Source organism: Hemicordylus capensis, chromosome 2 (assembly GCF_027244095.1).
Source record: "Hemicordylus capensis ecotype Gifberg chromosome 2, rHemCap1.1.pri, whole genome shotgun sequence".
NCBI classification, from domain to species: domain Eukaryota; kingdom Metazoa; phylum Chordata; class Lepidosauria; order Squamata; family Cordylidae; genus Hemicordylus; species Hemicordylus capensis.
In genome coordinates, this window is record NC_069658.1 from 68172638 (window position 1) to 68185116 (window position 12479).

The 12479-nt window shown below is 41.8% G+C and overlaps 1 protein-coding gene across 7 annotated transcripts in view; it reads left to right on the plus strand.

Annotated features, from left to right (window-relative positions):
* Positions 1–12479, plus strand: part of PAM (peptidylglycine alpha-amidating monooxygenase) — a 247407-nt gene that overhangs the window by 31652 nt on the left and 203276 nt on the right. Inside the window, exon 1 of one of the 7 annotated variants that reach the window (XM_053291366.1) lies at positions 1060–1175. The exons of the other annotated variants lie outside the window; for them this stretch is intronic. The gene's annotated coding sequence lies outside the window, so the exon portion shown is untranslated. Of the gene's footprint in view, positions 1–1059; positions 1176–12479 lie in introns of those variants that run through there. 7 annotated transcript variants of the gene reach the window in all.

Below are 12479 nucleotides of genomic sequence, written 5' to 3' on the forward strand. Positions count from 1 at the left end.
TCACAAAGAGGTTAAATCTCACCAGAGCAGCTGCATGATAGGTATAAGTGTGTGTATTTCCAGCCAGACTGGGTGGTAAACTTTAGTCACTGTTTGTATGCATTTATACATGAGCAATCATAACAAAGAACAGCTTCAGTACCAGAGGAACGGTGCTGAAAATAGATTACGTGTTTGTTTTATGCTCTGAATATGGCTTTGGTTCAAAATCATGCTCCGGCAAGTTAAAACATGGTTGTAGAATACACCTTTTTCAAAAGAGATGTGTATACCTAGATAGCTTTTTGCAGGGAGGAGACCAAGAATGTGCTAATAGCTCCATATGTAATTCTCAAAAGACTGCATGGCTTATACATTGACTTTGAAAAGTCAATGTATAACACAAGATAGATCCTTTGTTGTGGTAAGTGACTGACAGAAGATCCTGTAGACATTTCTGCTCCATAAATCTTGCTATACAGGTTTCTCTTGATCATGTTACTGTGTCTTTACACATTTCTCCCTCATTAGCTTGGGTTTTGTCCTTTAAGTGATATATTGTCAGGCACCAAGACAGCAGATGTGTGCAAAGAAGGTAAATACAGCAAATATGGAATACTTTACTATATTTGACCTTTTAAAATTGGTTACCTTTGGTATATTAGTGAATGTCCAAATTAGCAAAAGACTTTCCCTTGGAGGAAAAAGATATTTTATAGGCCTAATATAGTGTGCAATTTAGGAATGCTTATGAAATTTCTGCCTGACAGTATCACTACTTTGTAAGTTATGCAGAGCTTGCAGATGTCATGGGAATATCAGTAATGGATTTAGGCTATGGCACTTGTTGCTAAAAGTCACATCCGAATTAATAGATTCAGGATTCACTGAGCGCTCTCAAACTGGTGTCGCACTTGCTGCATTTCTGACAACCTTCATTTCCTACTTAGCAAATCGAAAGGCAGTAGCCAGAGCCCCGGGAAGTTGTTAAAGCAATTAAAGGCTTCTGTCCCTCAGCACATTGCTTGGTTACCATGGTATCCTCTGCCTCCAAGCCTTCACTGATGATGTCAGTATGCATAACAGGGGTTATTCACAGCATCTACGTGAAGATGATTCACCCTTCCTGAAAAATCATAAGTCCTTTTCTGAAATGCTCTGTATTTAGTATTGTGTCAGACATACAGGCAAGGGAGGTAAGTGCTTTACTTTCTATTGGATAACTTGAAAATTAGCTGTGTGGAGTAACTAGCTTTTTCCCTTCTTCAAAAGCCTTGCGTATCTATCTTCAGCCTTGGTAAAATATACAGGGGTGCAAGCACAATGCAGATTTAGTCAGACTTTGGGTGGCATATCCTAGAGCAACACTTGAAGTCCAATGTGCCTGCTTATTTTGATGAAAGATGAAATTGTTCATATAAGCAATTTTCACTTTAAGACAGTAGGTGTCGTCTTGAGTAATAGAATTTCTAATAAGGGATTTCAATTATATGAACATATAAAGGGATCCCTTTATATAGTGTATTGTTAATTTAAATAAATACATCTGATCTGTTTTCTGTATTGAACTTTTTAAACAGGGTTTATTCGGGGAAGAGTTGGTAGCATGGCAGCTAAGAGTATGAGTTGTGAGCAAGGAATTCATTGGTTCAAATATCACTTCAGTCTTAGGGCAAACCCTATCTTGGCCTCAATCTTCTCCCCCTGGCCCTCTTTAATGATGGGGTTACCGACAGTTGTTTTGAAGTACTGGAAGAACTTAGGAAGAGTGCTGAGCAAATATTGAAAATTATTACTTCTGACAGCCATTCCCATACTTGTCCATGGTTAGCAAAAATGGGCTCTGTACCCATTATTATAAAGCAACTACTTGTGATATGGAAGAATTGAGAGATCTTTCTCCCCGATATGCCATCAAGTAGCTAATATACATATTTGTTGAGATGCAGGCTAGTAAAGTGTTTTTGTAGCTAGTAATGGTTGTGGATTCTCTCCCTCCCCTCAACCCGCACCCCCCGCCGACAGAATGTTGATAATTGTTACGTTTTCTCCACATCAAGAAGGAGTTTTCATTGGATAGAAAGACACTTTCCCTTTGGAATATGTTGTTAAAACTGCATTTTTTAAAAAGTTCAAAAATAATTATGATTAATGAAGTTAATAGAATTTCCATTGCTATCGGGAGATATGAGAGAGGGTATAAAGGTGCATACAAAGGTATGTGTATATCAGTCTGGGCTTGACAAGTGGTCAAAGTGCAGTGGCTGCTGGTGAAAGAAGAATTTATTTTATTTTATTTTTTTGATAGGATGCCACATTAAATAGAATTCTGGTAGGTCAATTTTATGCTGTTGTCGGTTAAATAGAATTGTGTAGTTCCATATTATGCTGCTTTTGGTTCCACAAGGAATAACCAAGGATTGGGATTGAGAATCCTCAAGGAGTCTCCCCTCCCCCAAGGAATTTATTTGTATGTTTACACACATTTCTCATAAGTGATTTCTGTTGCTATACAGTCTGGGATATAACTATGGCTGTTGGTGGTGCACTATGTAGGCCAGCCTCCAATCTCCCATGGTTGGGCAAGGTGATTGAGAGAGTGGTGGCTAACCAGCTCCAGGCAGTTTGGGAGGAAACAGATTATCTCTAGACCCATTTCAAACTGGCTTTAGCGCGGGCTATGGGGTTGAGTCTGCCTTGTTCGGCCTGATTGATGACCTTTTACCAGGGAATCGACAGAGGGTGTGTGACTCTGTTGGTTCTTTTGGATCTCTTGGTGGCGTTCGATACCATCGACCATGGTATCCTTCCGGATCGCCTGGGGGAATCGGGGATAGTAGGCACTGCTTTGCAGTGGTTCTGCTCCTATCTCTCAGGCAGATTCCAGATGGTGGAGCTTGGTGACAGTTCCTCTTTAAAACGGGCTCCGTTCTGTCACCAATACTTTTTAACATTTACATGAAACTGCTGGGTGAGGTCAACAGGAGATTTGGTGCAGGGTGTTATCAGTATGCTGATGACACGCAAATCTATTTCTCCTTATCATCATCATCATCATCATCACCATCACCACCACCACCATCAGGAAATGACATTCACTCCCTAAATGCCTGCCTACAGGCAGTAATGGGCTGTATGAGGGATAACAAATTGAAGCTGAATCCAAGCAAGATGGAGGTGCTCATTGTGAGGGATCAGAATTTAAGAGATGAGTTAGATCTTCCTTTGCTTGATGGGGTTACACTCCCCCCAGAAGGAACAGGTGCGCCGCTTGGGAGTGCTCTTGGATCCAGGCCTCACCATGGTATCTCAGGTGGAGGCTATGGCCTGGAGTGCTTTCTATCAGCTTCAGCTGATTTGACAGCTGCGTCCATTCCTTGAAGAGAACAATATCAAAACAGTGGTGCATCAGCTAGGAACCTCCAGGCTCGACTACTGCAATGCGCTCTACATGGGGCTGCATCTGTACGTAGTTCGGAAACTTCAGTTAGTTCAAAATGCGGCAGCCAGATTGGTGTCTGGGGTAACCCGGAGAGACCATATTATGCCTTACTTAAAACAGCTACACTGACTGCCGATATGTTTCTGGGCGAAATACAAAGTGCTGGTTAACTTTTAAAGCTCTGAATGGCTTCTGTCTGGGCTACCTTAGAGAGTGCCTTCTTTGGTATGACCCCCATCACTCGTTGAGGTCATCTGGAGAGGTCCGTCTCCAGTTGCCACCGGTATGTCTGGTGATGACTCGGAACCAGGCCTTTTCTGTATCTGCTCCTGGTCTCTGGAATGTTCTCCTGGCAGATATCTGCAGTTTAAGCTTGCTGTCGGCCTTTAAGAGAGCCCTAAAAACTTATTTGTTTGGTCTGGCCTTCCAAGGCTTATAAAATGTCATTTTTTTTTAAAAAGTGTTTTAATTGGTTTTAAATAGTTTTGTTTTTGAATGTTTTTATATTGTTTTCAGCACTGTGTTTTGAATTGTGTGTTTTTATGTCTTTTTAAAAGTTGTTGTACACCGCCCAGAGCCTCTGGATGGGGCAGTTTATAAATGTAATATATAATATAATATAATATAATAATGTATTTCATGCATGAGATTGTACATGTTCCAGAGGTTATATTGCATATGCTGCCCCACTCCTTCCCCCAGTAAACTATCTGATAAAGTTCATGCAGTGACACTGACTGTAAAGCAGGTATTGACACACTTTCTTTGGATCTAGGAAGCAGCCCAAATATTTAGGAACTAGACAATGCACACTTGACAACATTACCAGACTTAGTGAGGGACACTGGGGATGGTGTATATTTATCCCCTTTACAAGTAGCATACTTAGAACAAAAATAGGGCTGTCTGGGGCAAATAAACATTTTTATTAAAATACATTCTCTGAATATCCTAGTGTAGGTGCCACAGTTAAATCTGTAGGCACCTTTGCTCCCTGGTTCCTGGGATTTGCTGAGTCCTGCTGTGAAGAAAAGCATGGTGTGATCAAGGGATCATCACATCCAGTGGTGGATCTTGTTAGTGGATATTTGTGTAGGTTTGTGCCATCTGTTAAGTAAGGGCTAAATACATGCATATTCATCTAGTTTGGGCTTTATTTGATGGTAAACATAGCCTTGAGGAGACCCATTCTAAAAGGAGACCATGGCACAGAGGTGAGGGTTGTTTAAGCCTGTTAAACCTACAGAAAATTCCACCCCTCAATATTGTTTGGGAGGAATTTGGGGCAAGACAATAGAAACGAAGTCAAGGGCTAAATGCCCCCTACTTCCGTGCTGCAGTCTTGTTAGGGATTAGGCCCCTCCATGGCTGCTATGTGTTCTTTAAACTAAAGGTTTTATGAGATAACGTGTTTAGTGTTGCAACTAGTTTGTCTCTTAAGACTATGTCAAGTGGCCTCACAAATTTCATTTATTAGATATCTAAATCTGTGGAGAAAATATGTTCTGGTTGCTGCTACTTTCCAGAAGAGAATATTACTACATGTGGTTGTAAGATTGACCTGCACACTGCTGTGCCTCAAAAGCTATCCTTGGGAAAATGTCCAGATGAAAGAAGATTCCTGGGGCCTAAATACATCTTCAGTAGCATTTGTTTTCAAATGAGCTGCAAGTGAAAATCCAATGTAGAATGCCTTGTGGCTGCAAGGATTCAATCTTAAGTGTTTGTCAATTTAGCTCTTGATTCAATTTTATTCTAATATGACCTAGTTGTAGGTACACTTCTTCTTGTTGTTTTTTTTTTGGTGTAGGATGTTGTTTGATTCCAGGTTACAGTGATTTGAACCATCTGATGTACACCATCAGATTTCATCATCAGGAAAACTCAATAAATGTCAGTTGATATAGTATTTGTTATGATAGGTTTATCGTGTATATGATACAGTAAATAATAAATCAGTACTGTATATCTGAGGGATCTGCCACATCTAGTGCATTGGAGCTGAATTTGCTGTTATACAGTATTTAGGTTGTATATATTGCCATAGTATAATTGCTGTCATTTAAATTGTTTTGGAAGGTTTCCTAATCTCTGTAAGACAGTCTATTAAATTGGGGCCACTTTCTTGTTCTGCATATAACTAGTCATTTCCCATGGTATAGGGAGGTCATCCTAATGTGATGGGTTGACAGCCTCTGCATGTTCAGACAGGACCAATCAAAATTCAGGCACTGTATGCCAGTGGTCCCTCTAACTTTTTTCATCTCTGTGCGGAATGAGTTTTGTTTTGGGCGGCAGTATCAAGGCAGTGTGTGTGCACCTGCATTCAGAATGGGCCTTCCTGATTCAACCTGAATGGGATCTAAAATGAACTGAGTGGACATCCAAAAACTTGTCAGTACGTGCACATGCACACACCTTAGAGGGAACAGTGCTGTATGTCTAGTAAGACATCTGTCACTCAAACCTCAGCTCCGGTCCTTTCTCACTCCAATAGACAGCTCTTGGTTTGAGTTCTTAACTCTTGATTCAGGCTAGTTATTTCCTTTTCTGCTTCTTCTGTGTGCAGGGAGGGTAAGGGAGTCATGCTTAGCAATACTAAATTGATTATTGTTTTTGATATATTTCAAATTTGGCTTGGACCTTTACTTGGCTATTTGCTTAGCTATGGAGGTATCCCAGGTTGGGGACCTTTTAAAAGGCTTCCTCTCAAAGGGTCCTCATTCGGAGTCTCGGGGCAGGGATCCTGAAAGGGTGCTCTTCCCCGCCTCTAAGAGACCTAGGTCGGCCTCTCCTCAGTGTGAGAGCGCACCAGCCGGCATGTGGAGGTGAGTGGGGGCCCCATACTTGGTGGTTAATCCCACCATGTCTGTCAGGCCACTCAAAAAAGTGGCAAAAAACCCAAACACATTAAGGATCTGGATGGTGCAAAAAAGAAAGAGACAGGGAATACAAGAAATGAGAAGACTCTTGAAAGGTCTGACTAACTTATGGATTGAAGCAATCCATAAAATGTGTTATGCCTTATTTTATTGTATGCATTTTTACATTTATGTCCAGCTCTTCTCCCAAGGAGCCCAGAGTGGTGTACATGGTTAAGTTTATCATAACAACCCTGTGAGGTCGGTTAGGCTGGGAAATAAGTGACTGTGCTGAAGTCACCTAGTGGGTTTTGTGGCTAAATGGAGATTTAAACTTGGATATCTCTGGTCCTAGTTCAACACTGCATTGCAATGGCCTTGTGTGTTGTGTGAGATAACTCTACATCAGAAGCATTCGTGAAAACTAGTTACTGGAAGTCTCCTGCATGAGAGAGTTCTTTGGGAGAGTGCTTCCAACTCTGGTTTAGAGCCGAATCATTGGTAAATGTACTTTTCTATTTATGTTTTAAGGTATATTTAACCTGCTGTTTGCAGAATAGCCTCAAGGCAACTATATCCAATTATATGTTGTACTCTAATACTTTAAACAAATGCTTTACATCTCCAAGCGTTTCCATTCATATTTTATGCTTTAAATATATTGTGTACTATTGCAGTTACTCCCCGCCCCCAAATAAAGTTATTTTGTAAGTTAATTCGCATTAACTTAGCTAGAGGGCTGATAAAATTGCTTTGGGAGCCACCAGTTGGCTGTCCTTCCAAAGATAAGAGAGTGTCTTTTCAAGAACAGTTCATGTTTTTTAATGTACCTTTCCTGAAACTACTATTGATTTTAAAAAAAATAAATAAATCCTTGTTTACCCAATTTTCCAACCCTTTTTCTTTTCTTTGTTAAACTCAGTAAATCCTAATTCTGCAGTTAAATCTTGTGATAAAAGAAAAAGCTTAATGACAGTCCAAAACTGCTTGTGGTGAGCCGCACTGAAGCAAATGAAACAGCCCCGAGGTTGCACAGTGAAATCGTTTGAGCATAGGAGAAGTCAGGAAAGGGCAAGTAATGTTCTCCCCACCCCACCCCTTGCTAAGTGGACAAAGAGAACCCTCTGGGAGTGGTGAATCTTTTTATATTTAGCAGAGGAAGAGAAACTGGCCTCATTCAGCCCCACATTAGCATCTCTCCTGTGTCTGCTTTTGTGGGTTTTTTTGGGGAGTAGATTTTGGCCTTTGGGGATAGGGAACCATCTTCTACTATGTAAATGACTTCCATACCTCTTTCACTGGAAAGCAGTATATAAATCATAATAGTAATTACTGGAAATTGTGATGGATACTAAATCATAGTGAAGTTCAACAAGTTGTTCTGGTAAGAACTAATCTGCCTACTTTCCTTTCACTATAATCGTAACTGATAGTTACGATCCTCACAAGTTAGCCCACTTCAGCCATAAATGATCACATGTCCACCATCTAAAATTGGGGTGGATGACATCACAAACTACGCTGTTGAGGTGTCCCTATGTATCACTCACTACCATTGTAAAAAATTTGATTCAGATTGGTTAGACAGTCCACAAGTTAGCCCACATGTGCCTCAAACATTCATACATCCACCATCTTGAATCGAGGTCGATGACATCATTACAAACTATGCCTTTGCGCTGTCCGTATGTGTCCCTACCGTTGTATCATATTTGGTTCAATTAAATTAGGCAGTTCACAAGTTAGCCCACTTGTGCCTCAAATGTTAATGTGTCCACCATCTTGAATTGGGGTGGATAACATCTTTATAAACTATACCATTGAGTCCCTATGTGTCTCTACAGCTGTACCCAATTTGGTTCATATTGATCCAGGCATTGCAAAGTTGATAGCGGGGGACATATGGGTGCACACACGGAATGCCAGGTGATCTTATAAGCTTACTTTCCTTAAGGAAAATAGGCTAAAGAATAAAATTGTGCAAAATTCCTTTTGTTGGTTCATTTTATAATCTCAGAAAAATGAGTCAATATTCTGACAATAGGTTGTCCTTCAAAGGGGAACTTGCTTAACTATAATGTATAAGCACATTTAATTCTGTTTGGGTGTTTAATTATACATGGGTGTTTAATTTACATGTAATAAACTAGAAAGATAGTATTATTGTAGTGACGGTTGTGAACTAGTCATTCTGTTTTTACTTTGTATAAATTTGACCTATGTATAGAAATAACACATATCTATTGCTACCTCTTGGCATTTCATGGCCTTTTGTCCCCCCCACCCCCCACAAGAAAAATATATATCTGCCATCTGAAGATAACATTTCATGCATCTGAAGAAGTAGTTTCTATCCAGGAAAGCTTGTACCACCTATATCTTGTAAAGCTTTTGCTCTGTTAGCCTTTTAAAATGCCATAAGACTCTTTGTTGTTTTTGCTTCATAACTCCATATTTTGCCACAATCCTACTCTTAAGATCAAACAAGGATGCTTAAAAACAGATAAATAAAAGTCTAAAGACCACTAGTGATTGACACGATTACTAGCAGCACTGCACTGGTGCAACGGGACATCCAGACTAACACTATGCTATTGTGTCTGTGATAGGAATGTGAAAACAGGTTGGATTCTGAACCTGCTCAACACTGAACCAATTCAGTTTGATGGTTCAATCTCGAACCAACCCAACCCCCAGGCCAGTTTGGGGTGTGTGTGTGTGCTGGTTTCTGATTTTTAATAATAATATTTTAGAAGTATAATTCACCACTTCTGCTTCAGGGGGCTTCTCCGAGGCTATGGGTGTGTATGTGTATCTTCGGAGGTTTCCACAAGATGTGACTATTGCTACTCCAGTGGAGGGCAATGCAGCAGAGAAAACTCCAGATCAGAAGTATGTGGGCTGAACTGGAAAACTACATAGCTGACCACCTCCTTTCTATACCTAATGTGTATGTGGTGATGGAAGGTGATTTCACGCAAGGTTGGAGCCCGACGACCACACCTGTATACTCAACAGCAGTCCTACCCACCCAACTCTGAGGTAGACGGGCTCCAACATACCTGCCTTTCAAAGGTCCAGAAACTTAGTGGGTTTCTGCTTGGGTCAAACAACCTCCAGGCTTAGCCTCTTTATCCTAAACATCTTGTCTGAAAATGACATCCCAGCGAGTTTACCTATTTGTCCAGCTCACGAATGAATGTCTCGACTATTTTATTGTTTCAGGGAATCTGCTCCCGCTTGTGGAGAGATTTGAGGTTATCCCAAGGTCTGATAGTGACCATCTTCCAATGACACTTGGAAGCCCTTCATTCTCCAGTCCCATACTGAGGATCACTATCAACCCCCCCCCGCATCCATATCTACTACCGGAAGGGCACATTATTGCGCTAAATGGACCCCCCCAACTCAGGCATGCACAACTCAAATGACCTGGTGGGCCGAAACCAACCGTAAAAGTTTTTCTCATAATTTTGGATGAGAAGTTACACTTTGATCAGAAGGGAGGGGGGGAAGAAAGAGGGGAAGGATGGGGCAGGAGGCTTGGCTTGAGAGAAGGAGGAAAAGAGAGAGATTGGAGAGGGGTGAAAAAAGAGGGAAAGGATGGGGCAGGAGGCTTGGTGAGAGGGGGAGGGGAGGGGAGGGGAGAAAGAAAGAAGGAAAGGATGGGGCCGGAGACTTGACTTGAGAAAGAAAAAGAGAAAGAGAGGCTGCAGGCTTTATGAGAGGAGCCAGCTCGTCCCACTAAACCTTCATGCTTTTTCTTCTACATTTCTGCTGCTGCACCGCCGAGTGATGGCTGCCAGGGGGTGATCCAGAAGTAGTCCTTCTCCCTCCCTGATAGTGGCGGATCCTCTCACTCTCAGAGCGACACAGGGCCTGTCGTTTGGCCTTGAGTCTCTTCCCAACTGCGAGGCGTGCCTGTGCAGTGGAAAGATCATCGTAGTGACAATCTTTCCACTGCGCAGGCGTGCCTCGCAGTTGGGAAGAGACACGAGGCCAAACATTCATTGCTGTCGTAATCGAGTCCATCCCCTTGCTGCTGGTTGTCCTCTTCTCTTTCCTTCAACTTTCCCCAGCATTATGGACTTCTCAAGGGAGCTGGGTTTTCGCATGATGTGTCCGAAATATGATAGTTTGTGCCTGGTCATTTGTGCTTCGAGTGAAAATTCTAGATTGATTTGTTCTATGATCCATTTGTTTGTTTTCCTGGCTGTCCATGGTATCCTCAAAAGATTTTTCCAGCACCAAGGTTCAAAGGCGTCAATACTTTTTCAATCTTGTGTCTTCAAAGTCCAGCTTTCGCATTCATAGAGTGTCACGGGCAAAACCATTGTCCGAATGATTCTAATCTTTGTAGGTGTAGACACGTCATGGAATCTAAATATCCTTTCCAAGGCCTTCACTGCAACCCTACCAAGTGCTAGTCTGTGGTGCATTTCTTGATTTCTGGATCCTTTACTGTTGACGTTCAATCCTAAAAGGCAGAAGCTATCCACCACTTCAATGACTTCATTATCCATTCTGAGGCTGATGGTTGTACCCATTGTCATTAGTTTATTCTATTTTTACATTTAGTTGCAGTGCCATTTTCTCACTGTGCTCCTTGACTTTCATTACTTGAGCTTGCAGATTGGCCACATTCTCAGCTATCAGAGTGGTGTCATCAGTGTAGCGCAGGTTATTGATGGTTCTTCCTCCAACTTTAAAACCACACTCATCTTCTTCCAATCCAGATTCTCTCAGTATATGTTCAGCATATAAATTGAATAAAGAAGAAGAAAGTATACAGCCTTGTCTTACTCCTTTGCCGATCTGGAACCAGTCTGTTTCACCATGTTCTGTCTGGACTGTGGTTTCCTGTCCTGTGTATAGGTTTCTCATGAGAACAGTGGGATGTTCTGGGACACCTTTCTAAGGACTTTCCACAACTTGACATGATGGACGCAACTGAAGGCTTTTCTGTAGTCAATAAAGCACATGTTGACTTCTTTATGGTATTCTTTGGCTTTCTCAATTATCCAGTGTGCATCAGCAATGATTTCTCTTGTTCCTCGGCCTTTTCTGAAACCAGCTTGAGTATCCAGCATTTCCCTTTCCATGTAGAGCTCTAATCTGTGTTGGATGATCCTGAGCATTATTTTGCTAGCATGTGAAATTAAGGATATTGTGCAGTGGTATGTATGGGTATGTAGACTGCCCTCTTCTAATTACTTGGCCACTGTGTTGTTCTCCAAATTTTCTGGCATAGTTTGGTTAGAGCCTTGACTGATTCTTCTTTTTCTGTTTATGTTGCCTTTATTGATCTCAAAGCAGCATTTGACTCTATCTCTCGTGTCAAACTGTGGGAGAAGTTGGAAGCTTCCTCCATTGGCCGGTGTCTGCTATATTTAATTCGCACGCTGTATGCAGACTCGTCACTTAAGGTAAGGTGCAATCTCCAAGGCCACCGTTCAAGACCAGTCTCAACCCAGAAGGGTATCAAGCAAGGATGCATACTGGCCTCACTCCTATTCAATTTCTACATTAATACAATAGTGGACCAGCTCAACAACCTGCATTTTCATCCCCCTAAACTTGCTGGGAGACACATTGCCACTCTGTTATATGCAGATGATGCTGTAATCCTTTCAAGGAACCCCATCAGCCTTAGAAGAGCGCTGAGGGTCCTAACACAGTATTGCAAGGAAGACCACCTGGAAATTAACTACCATAAAACTAAAATCATGGTCTTTACCAAACAGCCTAAAATTCACTCTTGGAGGCTAGATGGACATACGATTGAGCAGGTCCCATGCTTTAAATATTTGGGGTTAGTTTTTTCACTCTAGCGACTCTAGGGAAGCACATTGGGAACATGTGGTTCAACATGCCCAGAGGAGCTCCGCTGCCATCATAAAATTCCTGCATACAAGAGGACATTAGGTACCAGTGGCCCTCAACCTGTTAGTTGCCAACCACTAGCCCAGCTTCTTTATGGCGCACAATTGGGTCCCTTCCACAGTTTCGTCCCAGTGGAATGCGTGCAATCCAAATTCCTGCGGGCAGCCCTTGAAGTTCCAGGTTGTGTGTCTAATGCCATTCTGCGTTTGGAGATAGGCCTGATCAAAGTGGAGGCCAGGGTGTGGGTGGCCATTCACAGCTATCAGCTCAGACCATCCTTTCAGCCCATTGCTCTTGCTCCTTTAATCTTATGT